We start from the raw sequence: 14,757 nt of genomic DNA on the forward strand, positions 1-14,757 counted from the left end.
GTGGTGTCTTAAGTGCACTAAATCTTCGTATTAGCCCCCTGGCTTGGTAAACCTTTCTGTTGGCTTTGTTTTCTTTTCTTCAAGCATGACAAACAAGTGGTTTTTCTTTTTCACTTTAATGATTCTTTAAACAAAAAGGGGTAGTTTAGGCCTTTCTCTGAGGCTGATAGGTGTTTCTGTTTAATGAGGTTTTTATTATACTGTATTGGCTTCCCTGAAAAGAAATTACAAGCAGCAAACAGCTGATAATAGAACAAGGCTGGAAGAAACAATAACCAAGAGGGGGGAAAATTAGTGTGGCGGTGGATGCACACGTTGTAGCTCGGGGACCAAATGCCATTTCCATCCTCCCGTGGCCACCACTGTACTGGTCATAAAGTGGTGTGGGCACTCGTGTGCCGGTGATGTGTGCATGAGAGATATGAATATAGATATAGACCCAGCTAAACTGCCATCTGTGGAGGAAGAAGGGTGGCGAGCTCAGTCTAGACAAAGATGAGTGGAGCTCCGAGTGCGGGTTTACAAGGGCTGGTCGGTTACCATGGAAACTAATTGGAGCTAATAAGTAAAGGGACATTTTAACTGTGGGAACAGAATAGGAGGGGCTATTTTTCAATATCACCGTTACCTACAATTAATCTCTCATTTTAGGAGTGTCCTGACTTAATTCTTAAGAGGAAGCCAATCGCCCTGCACACAACCTCACCCTGATCAACATCACATTCAAATGCTGACTGTCATCTTCCAGAATGTGCCGTATTTTAGGTTTAGATCTTTCAAAACAGAATCAATTTCACTTTTTTTTTTCCTTAAAAAATAAACTGTTTGCAGATGGCAAGGAGAAAGGAAGAGAGGTAATGGAAAATTCTTAACTTCTAAACTGACGCTCTGCTGAGCACTGAACCGGGCTAGAGGGAGAGGGAAGCTGGGACCTTATCCTACAGCACCGGCTTCAGGTTTTTGTTTGAGTTGATTTTCTTTAACAAAAGCATTTCAGAGCATCAACCAAAGAAAAATGTGTCCTTGTAGACTCATGTTATGATACTTTTGAAAGGTGATGTTTACGGACACTGCACAGAGCAAGAATTAGGTTCATAGCAAATGAGCAGGAGTGATGGCTCAACTTGTATTTTCTTATTTGGCAGCAAGTTTTAAGTAGTATAAATAGCTGAAGTTATCGATAAAAGGGAAATAGTAGCTGGGAATTAATGAAAAGATTTACAATCAAGAACAGAATAAAAATGTTTGTGTTAAAAGGCACTTTCAACAATAATGTGGGTCAGAGCCAGGATCACTTGGGAATGTCTTACAGAAGGTGTGTTACAAGCACAGGGTTGATAAAACATGATTCAACACCTTTATAGTTTCTTAGGTTTTACTTTTGTAACTCAATTACAGTTTAAGAGAATGCAAACTACCTTAATAATGTCTCCAGGGCCTTCAAAATCTATGCAGTGGAGGTAATCCAGATTTTCAGACATGAGTCTGGGTGGATTAACCAAAAGAAAAAAAAATTTTTTTAATGAAAAAAATTGCCTCGCAATAATTGCCACTGTTAAAATTTTTATGGTGCCCAAGGGAAGTCTTAGCCCTGTGGTGCCACTTGCCATTGTTGAAGGCTTCTGTGTTGATTATGTATCTGGATTTAGCTGATTAGGAGTAGTGGTTTAGTACATATAGTATATATTGTGAAACACACACCTCATAATCACTTCTGGGAAGAAATTAAGCAAATGAATCAGAACTCCGACCTCTAATTCTTTTTTTTCCCCTCATCTTTTCTACAGCCCAGTTACAGAAAAAAAAAAATCACAATCTGAAAATTATAGTTCTTAATTCTGTACTTCAAAACATTCCACCAAGAGCAATTTTTAAGTATCTTAATATAATATCACATTAAAAACTCCTGGAAAAAAACAAGCCAGTCAAGTCAATTTTGCTAGTTATTGAAATAATTCTCTTTGCGATGCTGGCGTTCCAAACGCGAGATAGCCAGTTGTAGTCTAGATTTTAATGCTTTGGGTAAGTCTAAAGTTTGTTGTTTTGTTTTGGTTTGGTTTTTTGTCTAGTTTTTATGCCAGCACACCCATCCCTGTTCAAAGAAATTCAAAAGGTGCAATATTGAAAATGTTGGCTCCCCGCAGACACTGTCAGGGAGTTGCTAATATTTCAAACTCCTGTTTTCCTTTTCAGATTATCAAAATTCCTTAGAAGTCTGATGGCATATTTTAAATGGTGAGATTTGTAGCAATTAATTTATTGCCAGATATGTCCTTAAAGCACTGTAACAAGTATAGCCATTTTCTGGTTCAGACTGCTATCAAAGTAATTAGGTCTGTAAAAACAGTTCAGAGAACTCAAAAAAAAAAAAAAAAAAGGAAAGAAAAAAGAAAGAGAAAAAAGAAATGAAAGTAAGAAAGAAATGCACATAAGAGAGACATTGAAATGACCAAAAATTGAAAACATTTCAAAGCAAAATTGTTAATGAGCTGCTTGAGCTATATGGACATTATAAGTGCAATTAACTAGAAGCCAATAAAAATAATCAATGACAGAGTGCAGCCCTCTAGTACCAAGTGCTTTTACAAAGAGATGTCTGTGAAAGCAGCAAGTGATTAAAAAAGCCACCTTCATCTATGGGGGTGTGTGCTATTTTACATGAGTAGAAACTAAAATGATTTTCGTGGACTATTTCTGAAGTTCAGCCCGTGGCAAACGGTGAAGAGCCGTACGTGGGAATAGACAAGTTTCTGCTCTTAGCCCTGTGCCCCCACCCCTTTTCTCCCTGGAATGTTGGAGGCAGCCATGATCTAATCAAAGGAAGGTAGGAGTTTAGATCTCAAAATGCAGATGTCACATTTCAGTGCAAACTGCTCCTACATTAACACTTTTATCAGTATGGCAGGATGAATCTTTTCTCTCCTGGGGGTGGTGGTGGTGCGTGCGGGGAGGGTGCCTCACTGAGAAGATTGCCCTCGCTAGGTTGGCCAGGAAAAGATTTTTAGTGTTTCAGTGCATCCCCGGGAGGGTCCCAGTCGTCCCCGGGGGAGCACAAGGAGTTGTGAAAAGTAACGCACAACTGGCCACCAGAATAATTCATTCCCTCCACCTTCTCTTTAGCACCTCCCACTCCTCCCCTCTTTATAGCCGTCCTTTCTCTCTGAAATCTCAGGTTACTTGACTGGGAGTTCTCAGACCTCCAGTTTCAGTCCTGCCCTCAGCTTCCAGTCGGTGAGAGACACCCAGCCCCAGCAATTGGATTGGGCAGCCCGTCTTGACACACCACCGTGCTGAGTGCTTGAGGACGTGTTTCACCAGATGGTTGGGGTTAGTGTGTGTCATCACATTCGAGTGGGGATTAGGAGCAGGGAGGCTGTCTTGCTGGAGCTGTGTGGTCTTCTCCAAGTGAGAGTTGCGGGCAAGAGAGCTACTTTGCCTTTGGAAGCAGAGGAGGAATTCATTTGCTGCAGCCACAAGAAAGGCAGTTTTTTCAGGTAAAGTAAAAGACATTGAATGCTTCTCTCCCTCTCTCTCTCTCTCTCTCTCTCTCTCTCTCTCTCTCTCTCTCTCCCTCTCTCTCTGAACATAGTTTTGAATGGAATGCTAGCACAGCACACTTGTCAAAGCCAGTTGTTGCTCTCCTATCAATGCTGCTATTGTACGGTGGACAGATAACAGTGAGGAGCTGGGTGCTTGGCTGTCTTTATAGAGCGAACACTCCCCATGCCTTGCTCTTGAAGGTGTAGCTGAGAAAACGCCTTCTGGAGCGGCATTCGTACTCTTTAATGCCCTCCTTACCTACCCGAAGCGGGAGCTATGGATTGTTCATAAAGGACGCGTCAGGCCGAGAGAGCATTTATTTTAGCTTTCAGAATTAAAATTCACTTTCGAACTGTTGCATTTTACGCCTCACTTTATAAAGCTCCCCGTAAGAGTCTATTACTGAGTTGCCGGCAGAGGTGGAAATGCTTCCTTGCCCGATTTTTAAAACGTGCATTATGTCTGATTTATGACGGACCCAAGTGTTTTTAACACAATTTGGCGACTGAAAACTCCTTGAGAGAAGAGGCTGCCCTCTGAGCAGCTGATAGATCGGCTTTAAAACAGAAATGCTCAGAGCTGGAAGAAAAGCAGAAAAGGAGGAAGTAGGAAAATGCTCTTTAAACGGAGTTTATCCCTCTTGCAGCTGCAGGGAAGCAGATGGAGGGAATTCATTTGCAGATCTGTTTGTGAAAGTTTTACAAGTCATTGAAAACTAAAGTAGCATCTCTGTGATGGATCATTAAAGTCACGACATTTATAGGTTTCAAACAGGCTATCTGAAGTGTTAATTAAATGGAAATAGATTTTCTGGCTGGGTTATAAACAAACATTGAAAAAAAAAAGGCTTTAATTATAAATTAGTCACTGGAAATGAATGGTCATCCGGTGCCGGAGCAACAGAAAATGAGTTGCCATCATCTATGTGAGTAGCTATTAATGGGACCAGTCTGCCAAAAGCACCCACCAAAATTAAATTGAGCCGAATGTAACAATGGGGTTTATACACTACGTTTAGTGTGTGGCATAAAAAAGGCCTTTCAAACTGACGCCTTATTTTTACAGGGATCAAAAAATAAAATTTTCCTTTTTAAAATTGTTGGCCGAGCTAGGGGAGTCAATGAGTTACTTCTTCTGCACTCTAACAGACTTGCCCTCCTACGTTCATGTCCGTATACCTGTGGTGCTCAAGAGTTCTTGTGTCTACCGGACCCTCACATTTGGTAGAGAAACCCAACACTGTCCTTACCCTCTGCAGGTGAGAAATCTGATGAATAATACTGTATATAAGCTATTCTGAAATGGGAGCTGTTTAATAGGCTGAACAGCAGGATTTATGGCTAGTGCTTTGTGATTTTTGTACTCATTCAACTGCCTAAAGATGCTTGTAAAATTATGTTTCAGGTTGCATTATACATTTTTTTTTTGCAGCCAGTTGATATTATTTCATCTTCTTTTTTAAAAGTTCTGATTAAAACAACGCTTCAGCATGGTGTGTAGTTGTTATTCACAGTGTTCTCTGGTCTCAAAGCCCTTCAGTGCGAAATTATCCTCATAAATAAGCAGGCAGCTATGACGACTGAGTATTATCCGGTTCCCAATATTACATAACCCAAATAGGACTAAGTTCATAAGCTGAAGTCTTCTGGAATTCCAGTCATTCCACTTTGGCTTTACAATGGAACCGGGGCTTAAAAAAATAAAGACAGAAAGGCAAACTGATATCTGGGGTTGTGTTAGGATTAGGACTACGCGCACGGCATGTAGCAGGTATCGTGCTGACCACCAATGCCATTTTTCACCCTCACGGAAGTATTTCAGAAGAAAGTAAAGTTTCTGCTCACAGGATGGAGATGAGTGTGATGGCATCTAACAAAGGCAAGTTTCATTTAGCCATGGAGCCCCACAAGCATATGTCGCTAATGTCACAGACTGACCACCAGGCTGCCTGCCCAGGACTTTGACAATATGGACGAAACCCGCCCCCCCCCCCAAAAGCCCATTGCAGGCAGGATTAGGCGGGATGGAAGCAAAAAAGGGAATGTTGAGAAATAATAAATTCACACCTTGAGATGGCAAAGTGGTGTGTCCATCCCCCCAACAAGGCTAAAGTACGATGAAGTTACTTAGCACAGCTAAGAGGCTCTGCTTATAAGACAGTGCCCACGGGGCAAACCCAGTTGCTTGTCAAAATCTAAATCTACGGTTCCAGATGGTAAACATTCAGAGACATATTTATGGTGACTTCTACATACCTCCGTTTGACATTTGGTTTCTTCCTGACAGCACTTGCGCCGGTAACACACATGAAGTTCCCATCAGTATTGCAACAGCTGTAAAAGTGTTTGAGCACCAAGGCTGTCCCTCCCGGTGAAGGGGAACAGATTCGGGGGGGGGAGGGGGGTGGGTGCGGATCTCCACTGGCACTATCGATGCATCCTGCTATCTAGGCACGCAGTCAGGTGACGAATCTCAGAGGCGAAAAGCCATCTGAAAGCTTGATTCAGTAAGTTGCAAAATCCATTTTTATGGTCGAGTGGAAAACTAACATACATCAATCCAAATATTCACTGAGCTCATGCTAAGTTGTGAGTGGGAACCTTCATCAAAGAACTAAAAGGGCTCCTCTCTGTTCACTTCTAAGGAAATTTATGTGACTGCGGGCAGATTGTTGTGGTCATTTCCATTGTAATAGTTAATAGTAGAGACAAGTGTCAAGAGTGACACTTTGCATTTCCTTTCCTAATTATATATCCATATGGGAATGCATAGGGGCTTGCTTCCTTTGTATTTTAGACTTAAAATGGTTTACACATTACGAATCTATAAAGCAAGTTTTGTGACACTGAGTATTAAGCTTTTCCACCCATTGCCATGTGGTTGAGGCCAACCAGTGGGTCAGGTCAGGACATCTGGTTCTTTTTTCCCTGTACAATATTTTTGTGTAGAGAGTGTGGAGTATGTTTAAGGGGATTAAAATGTTTAAGGCGCTGACTCTAAATAGATTATTATTTTTATCACCATTATTGACTTTGAGGGAAAAGAAGCCCATGTATGAAATTAATTCTATGGTCATATGGTAAATTTACCTTTACTTTAGGTTAGATCCCTGGCAGGGGGAGGCGTTTGAAAGAAGATATTTTTGGAAAAAGTTTGTCCTGAAATGTGTTTCCTATTTAAAATATTTTCAATTCTATCTCAATATGCTAGGAAGGAGGGGAATTAGCCTGTTGGGGTTTTTTTTTTCTCTCTCTAATAGCCCCCTCACCCCCGTAGCTAATCTGTCGTCAAATTCTGCGAGTCCTTCCTTTAAAACATCTCCCACATCTGGTCCACAGCCACCGCTCCAGTACACTGATTGCATCACACACGTGGATCATTACAACAGCCTCTTATCTGGTCCGCCTGCCTCCACTTCCCTCTTCCATCCACCGGTCCAGACTGAGCTTCCTAAAACTCTGCTTCCATCAAAGCATTTCTGAGCTGAGAACTACTACATGGACCCTCATTACTCACAGAATGAAGTTCACATGACATGCTGGCCATCTGTTCCTCGGTCCCAACTTTCTGACAGCGTCTTCCACCAAATCCTTACAGAAGTACAAGCCAAACCTCCTTTTCCCTGCAGCCCAAGTGGCCAGTTCAACTCACCCCCCAGCCCCCAACACCAACCCCATCCCCACCCCCCATCCCTGCTTCCTGGTCTCTTCTCTTACCGCAACCACTCTACTTTTCTAGCTTGTCTGCAAAATGAGGGTCTGCCCTCATGGGCACTGTTCCTTCGGGTTCTATGTTTGTGAGACTGTGTAGGACACACATCATCTCTCTAACTTCATCCTTCAAAACTGTCAGCTTAAGTCCCATCTCTTCCAAGAAGCCTCCACTGATTACCACATCTCCCAGGGATGTTTTCCTTCCCTTGAAGCTGACCATTCGTTATGTATGGGTTGCACTTAGCACAACCGCCTTGATTTTATCTCGTTTTCTATTTTGCCATTTTTCCCTTGACTCCTCAGGAAGGGGGAGGTCTCCTAAGACAGGGACTGGCTTGATCTACCTGTATTTCCCACGGAAGACACTAATAGTTGTGTGTTAACTAGTTCACAGGGACATTCAAACATCCAAGTCACTTTTCTCTCTGGTTACCCCACTTTAGAGCTGTTTGCCAGCTCTAAGAGTCTTCTCCCCCTGTGAGAGAGAAGAAAAACAAAATGATGACACTTGAGTGGTTGTATTTTGGGGTAGCTTAGAACAAATTCCACCTAAACAGAATGCGAAATTATTGCCCCAAATGAAGTTTGAGTATTACAATGACAAATCTCCATCTATTCCAGCTTTCTGTAACTATGGTAGAAATTACATCTATTAGCTGCCCCTCATGGTATAAAATTTCAACTATGATTTTGAAAGCGGGAGAGTACAGTCTTCAGTTCAGGTGGACTTGTGTTCTAATCCAGGGACCACCGCTCAGTAGCTGAGTGGCCTTGGACGGTGACTTGCCTTTCAGCCCCCTCCTCTGTAAAACAGAGTCAGAAGTACTTACCTTGAGGATGTTGTGGAGAAAACACACAAAGCGCTGGCTTGGCGCATGTGCAATAAATGGGAGAGAAAGGAGGTTGATAGGTGCGTACACAGATATAGATCCAGGATGCGTGAATGTGTTCATCTCAGTTATGTTAGTCATTGATTTTATGTATTTACGGTGTGTCTGTAGGTAGCCTTTTCTGTCACCAAAAGCGGGGGGGGGGGGGGGGGAGGGGAAGAAAGATCAAGAGAGTAAGACTCTCACCAATAGCAGGGGCGGGGAGAGGTGGGGAGAGATGGAGAGGGCAAGGAGAGGGAGACAGAGGGAGGGCAGAGGAAGTAGGAGAGGGAGACGGAGGGGTGGCTGCTTTTGGCATGGAGCAACTGAGTTAATGGATCTGTGGGGACAATGGTGACAGTTGAATACACTTTGCAGGGAGGAGCAGAGTCCTGGGTCCTGCATTAAAGGATAATAAAGAGCAGGCACTGGGCTGCAGCGCTGGGGGAACAAAGGGTCCGAGCGGTGGACCCCAGCAGGGAGTGGAATTCACCAAAGGGTCATGTGCTCCTCTTCCTTCCTTCTGGCCCACTATTTAGAAAGAAATAATAACTTGGCAAAACATTGTAGGAGTCAGGTCAAGCTTCCAGAAGTAATTGGTAAAGCGAGATACCATTTAGACAAAACCAGGGGCTTGGACCTTTGCTGTCCTTCACCTCCAAAGCAAATTTAACAAAACGCTGGAAGCAATCAGCCTGAGCTCGGTTCTCTTCCCAAACTGCACCCACCATCAAACATCGAGCCTACTCCCTGTGTCCTTTCCCCAGAAGGGCAGCTCACTGAGAAATTGTCTAACAAAGCACTGAATGCCACCTCCCAAACATATCTGTGGACACTGGTCATTCAATTTCAGTTTTCAGGATCTTGGGATACATCAAAGGATATTCTTTCCAAGCCTGATCATCTGGTGTGCACCTGCCCCAGGCCAGGGAGAGGAAAGAAACTCCTCTAGCATAGAGGGCAAGGAGGCCTTTCTGGAGATCCCTCCCTGTCCCCGGCAAACACGTGCATAGAACTTTCATTAACAGTTATGTTGCCTGACTTCGTCTCGGCTGCTTCAGTTAAACTAGCTCCCTCTGCCCCCAAAGTATATGATCTTTGTACTACTGCACAACAATGTGTTAAACCTTGTTAATTTAAAAAAAAAAATGGAGGTCTCTACTTCACCTTCAAAGGTAGGACTTTTTTTTACACTCTGATTTTCTTTATAACCACAGAGCTACAAATCTGTGAGATATATTTCTTCATGTTTTAAAATGTGAATCCCAGGGACTGGGACATGTCACCACTTAACTGTAGTGGGTGAGACTGATGTTACATTGCTAGGCTGAAGAAATGAACAGACACACTGTGCTTCTGGGTAAAAAAAAAAAAAAAAAGAAAGAAAAGAAAAAAGAAAATTCATTGTAGGACGTAAAGTGTCCCAAAATTAATCTCCACATTTTGTGTGATACTAATCAAATTTTCACACAAGGTTAGATGGCTGGTGGTGGGAACAGAGTTCAGGAACCGGCAAGAGCCCGGATGACTCTGCTTAAAAGTAAGATAAGGATTCTAACGTTCAGCTGGGTAGTAAACACATGAGCAAGCCTTGACATTTTTGTAAGAGAAGAGTACCATTAGTCAGATGGGGGCTTGTTTTCGCACATATCCGAGTACGTTATAAAACTACCGTCATTGACTTTTCTATTCGTGAGCTACTGGCACTGACATAGATTTTTACCTACCTTCACATACTTTTGCCTCTGTTGTGTTCTCCTCAGTTTTAATCTATTTGTTGTCATTGGCATTGCCCAGATCTTTAGTTCAGCTACAGATTGCTGTTTCTAGATAGTTCTGTTGCTACAATGAACTGAAACCCTGACTAGTTTTTTATGACTTGTGTTACAGTTCTCCCCATCTGCGAATAAAGCTAATACTCTATGAACTTTTTCACTTCATAAAAAACCCAAGTTTGTCTCCAGAACTCAAGAAAATCCCTCTGAATCCATTCCCTTGATGAAAGAAGCCCGAAACATACCAGCGTAAGAGCTGTCCCAGTTTTCTGAGCAATATACTAGAACACTCCTAATAAACAAAATAGAGATCTGAATTACGGAGAGTTCTGTCTATTGTCCAATTTTGTGGTTTGTCGTTGTAGCTCACGTATGTTGTTATAACACCTGCTATAGTAATTTAAAATAAAACCGAAAGTTAGACTCTTCTGAGATATCAGCTATACCAGAGTCATGGTGAGAAAAGATTAACTGCATGCCAAGTGTGCATTTATTAAATTAATTTAGAAGTGTGCACCTGTGGATATTATCTTCAAACTCATATCACTAATATGGGTTAGCACCAAAATCACCTCTCTATAATATAACATGTCCTCTGAATAGACTTCCTGCCAGTTTAAAGCTTCCCCCTTAACCTTCACCTGCCAATAATCAATCTTCCCCTGAATAGAAGTTCTGAGTAAACAGATGTGCTTGGCATTGCATCCAGATATTCTTGAAACTTCAGCTTTTTAACTTTCATGTATAAGAAGTGCATCCCAGCAAAGAGGCCCCTGCAAATCATGTGATTCTTTTTTCCTCTTGAAAGCTTCATGCTGCTAAGAAAAAGAAGTGTTCTGAATATAGCAGATGAATAAAAGCGTAGGTGATGTAATATTTGTTATTTGAGACACCTAAAGTCTCCACATGTGTTATCACCATCTTTTTCGTATATAATATCTATACTTAGTAAAAGAGATTTGGGGGATATACTCAATGTCAAACAGCTTAAACTACTTTTTAGCCGTTGAGTTGATGCCCTAAGGAATGGCCACAATGTGCCTTCTAAATAGAATCTAAATAGAGCCAAAAGGAACAGGCTTAAGAAAGCTCCATCGATTTGTTAATTTGTCTATTCTGTATGTATTTGAGAGCTTCCTGTGCATTTCTGTCCCAATGTGGAGAGGAATGCAAAATAATAAAGGACACCATCCTTGCCCTGAAGGAATATCTAATTTAGCTGTGAGGGGAGACATGCACACAAGCAATTGTTTAATAGTAATGCAAAGAATGTGGTGATTAAATACCCCTTGTTAAGGTCTAATAAAATAAAAAGGACATCAACAGAGCCCCCTATTGGAGGAATGGGAACCTTAGCTGGGCAAGACTTTGCTCCAGATCATAAGCAGATGAATCAGAGCAGTGAATCTTCTCTATCCTTTACAAACTGTGTGGGGTCTATTGACCCTCTCTTTCATTCAGTTTCCTTTTCTATAAAATGGAGATATGGTTACCACAAAGGGTTGTTATAAAGGTTAAGTGAGATAATGAAAGTAAGATGCTTAACACAGGGCTTAGACCACAGTAAGCGTTCCCAGGGCTGTATCTTTCCAAGATGGTGGAAAGCTCCTCTTCAGCAAGGACTTGGACTTAAGCCAGGTATGTCATTTTCAAATCAAGACACAGCATTTTGAATCAGAGCATTTGTATAGATGCGCTTTGGGAATACAATGAAGGAGGGCACTAGACAAAGAGGAGAAGGAAGAAGGGAAGGGAGAGAGGGAGAAAAGAGGAGTGATAGAGGGAAAGAAGAGAGAAGAAGAGTAGAGTGTGGTCCTCTGATGCCTCTACTCTCTGTCTTCTGTATTACGCATGTCACGTCAGAGCTACATTAAGCTAGATTCTAGATGTGTCACGACATCTCAAGTATACAAGTTGAACTTTATAGTTAAAATGTACCTTAGGAAGTTTAAGCAATAGGCTTTTCAAGAATGGAGGAAGTGAGAAAGAGAAAGAGAGAAGAGAGACAACAAGACAATTGGAACAAGACAAAGACCAAAGGTCAAAACAAACAAAAAAAAAAATGTTGCCCAGTCCCAGTGATGATGTTGAGAATGAAGAAAGGATGCGTGTAGGAAACATTATGAAGAGATAAAATAACAGCATCAACAACTTGGTGATTGGTCAAATAGAGGACAAGTGACAAAGGTGACACTGATGTATCAAAGCCAGGGAACAGGGGAATGGTGACACCACATAAGAAAATGGGGGTGCTGGAAGTAGAATTTCCATTTTGCAGCACTCTAAATTTCCAAAGTAACAATGGTCATTGTGGAATAAATGTTTCTCTGTTATCTGTAAACTGATAACTATGCCTGGGATAACTTTATAATACTTTATAATTTAAACATGAAATCGAATTTCCTGATCATCAATGATACATAAGATGGAATGCACAACTGTGATTTTTCTTAATAACATATTCCTCCTTGGATCAAAAGGATCTTCTCTCAGGTTAAGAAAATGGTTGGCCAAATAACAAGTCTAGTGTTCTTAAACTCTGGGGACGTAATAAATTTTCAAGTCAGAATAACAAACTACCTCTACAGAATACCTATAATTCTCTTCTTCCAACTAAGAAAATGCTGATGGAGAGGGACATATAATTAAAAGGGAATCTAGAGGCAAGAAGAAATGAAATATTTGAGTTGCTTCTGTCCATAAACCTTTAAATTCTACCGTAGAAGAGTTGGACAACCTTTTCGCAGAATGTATGAATGACTTATTTTACAAACGGTATAGACACTCCCTTCTTCGTTCACCGTAAAGACAAATCATTCTTAATTTTAAGGTTTGGGATAGGTTTCCCCAACCCCTGCTTTTCTTTCTATCCCCTCTTCCTTTGCCCTTTTATTTTATTTGTTTCAGCCACATACGTCGTAATAAGATCCTCTTCAAAATAATAAGAGTTTTAGTCACTTCTTTGTACTAAATCAGGGCATAGTTTCCAGGATTAGGTGTAATTTTATTAGAAATAGAAAACTGTATTTTCCATTTCAAACTCTGGCACTAGATGTTGGGGGGCAGCATGATTGAAAGAATACACTACTTGAGTCAGCAAGATTTAGAATTAAAATGTAGTCTTATTACTAGAAATAAGTGGGAATAGCATTGACCTGTGGAGACGTGACAGCATTTCGGTTCCTCAAAAGAGACTTGGGTGCTATTCAAGTTTTTAATGAAGACTTTGGCCTGTTTTATTTTACTCAACTGAGTTTTCTGAACCATGTTCCCTGGTTCCTATGGGAGAAATGCCAGCCTAAGTAACAGCACCTGTAATCCATTTCTCATTCACGGTTGCCATGCATGATGGTCTAATTGGTATGAGCCAGTTTATATTTGAAAGCTATTAATGGCTAATGATTTAATTGGTACTTCATGAGACATCCCGTTTAATGAACCAAGGGGAAAAGATATAATACACAAGCACCACAGTTAGATCAATAAACGTCATCTGCTGCAAGCACAAAAGTTGGGCTTAGCTGCCAAGCTTAATACCAGGTCAGATCTCTTCATCTGGTACCCCCTTAGGTCAATGGGCTAGTGTTGTTGCTTGGAGATTGGGGTATGGAACATGAGCTGCTATTCCTAAACTTAATTTCAGACCATCTAAATCCCCACTTCAATTCAGGATTCTACTCCTACATGTTCAACTTCCAGACCTGCCTCAGAGAGACAAAGACATATTGAATAGAGAGGTGTGGTCCTTGTGTAAAAAAAAAAAAAAAAAAAAAAGATTAAGTGGAGAGGAAGCCAGGAAAATGTCAATGTAGTCAAAATATATTCTGTCAGAGTCACTTTTTTAACACAAAAATTAAGACAAAAAACAGAGAGAAATACCCTGTATTGTGCTTCACGTATAGCAATTGTTATTTTCAATAGCCATTTCGTTTCTCGCTGTTGATCTACCATTCTGATCAACCACGACGGTAGTCTCAGAAGTGGCATTGGAGGTGTTCCTACAATTGTTTTTTCCGTTGTTATAACCCCTGTGGAAGCTTAGAATACACCACTCGGCTGCCTCATTGGTTCAGGTAAATCATATTTCATGCTGAGCAAGTAATGAATTCAAATGTTGCTAGCAATGAAATAAAATTTGCTGAATAATGGCAGTAGTATTATAGTTAGGAAAAAGAGTCAGGGTGGTTCAGTGGAAAAAAACATTGGACGTCTGGGTTCTAGAGCTTGGCTACCACTAGCCATGTGATGTTGAGCACATCAGTTAGCCTTTAGGGAGCACGCTGCCCACCACCTCTTTGCCTTTATTTTGCCCTCCCCCCACCCCACCTAGATTACATTATTCTCGGCTACTGGCAAACTCTGCTCTTCCCTAAAACAGGCCTGAATAAATAAAACAGACTCCTTGAAATTAGAAGGCGTGGTGGGGGAAAAGGGGAAGGACTTTAATTCAATTCTGCATCACCTTATGCTTCTAAATCGAGCTCTGTTCTTTGTCTCTTTTTTATTCCTACTCAACTTACATACCACTGTTAAACCGACCTCCCTTTCACGCGGTTCACCATGTCAGCTCTTACCCTAAAACAGCCATCTCTCAACTTTCTACAGCGCCCAGTCTAAATAAAATATCAGCATCCGAGGACCTGCATAATCTTTCCCACTAGAACCACCCCACTTTCCACATAAGCTTTCTGCTCTTCGTGAAGCCGGTGCAGCAGCTAATTTACATCACTTACTTCCACTCCTAAGCATTTGCTCCTACTGTTTTCCAGGCTGACAGTGTCCTCTCATCATGCTTCTGAACTTCCAGATTTCACCCATCCTTGAAGAAAAATCAACCCCCTTCCCTCCATGGAACTTTCT

The 14,757-nt window shown here is 41.4% G+C and overlaps 1 protein-coding gene and 1 long non-coding RNA gene across 7 annotated transcripts in view; one reads left to right on the top strand and one right to left on the bottom strand.

Moving 5' to 3' along the window:
* LOC102901083 overlaps positions 1-14,757 on the bottom strand; it is a 58,436-nt gene that overhangs the window by 30,607 nt on the left and 13,072 nt on the right. The gene's annotated exons all lie outside the window — the stretch shown is intronic.
* SULF1 (sulfatase 1) overlaps positions 3,172-14,757 on the top strand; it is a 175,767-nt gene continuing 164,181 nt past the window's right edge. For 3 of the 4 annotated variants that reach the window (XM_011291362.3, XM_019822762.2, XM_045049916.1), the window contains exon 1: positions 3,172-3,494. The gene's annotated coding sequence lies outside the window, so the exon portion shown is untranslated. Of the gene's footprint in view, positions 3,495-4,688; positions 4,799-14,757 lie in introns of all 4 variants that reach the window. The other variant, XM_019822760.2, reaches the window with a different exon arrangement.

The sequence above is a fragment of the Felis catus genome, chromosome F2, assembly GCF_018350175.1.
Source record: "Felis catus isolate Fca126 chromosome F2, F.catus_Fca126_mat1.0, whole genome shotgun sequence".
Classification (NCBI taxonomy): Eukaryota; Metazoa; Chordata; class Mammalia; order Carnivora; family Felidae; genus Felis; species Felis catus.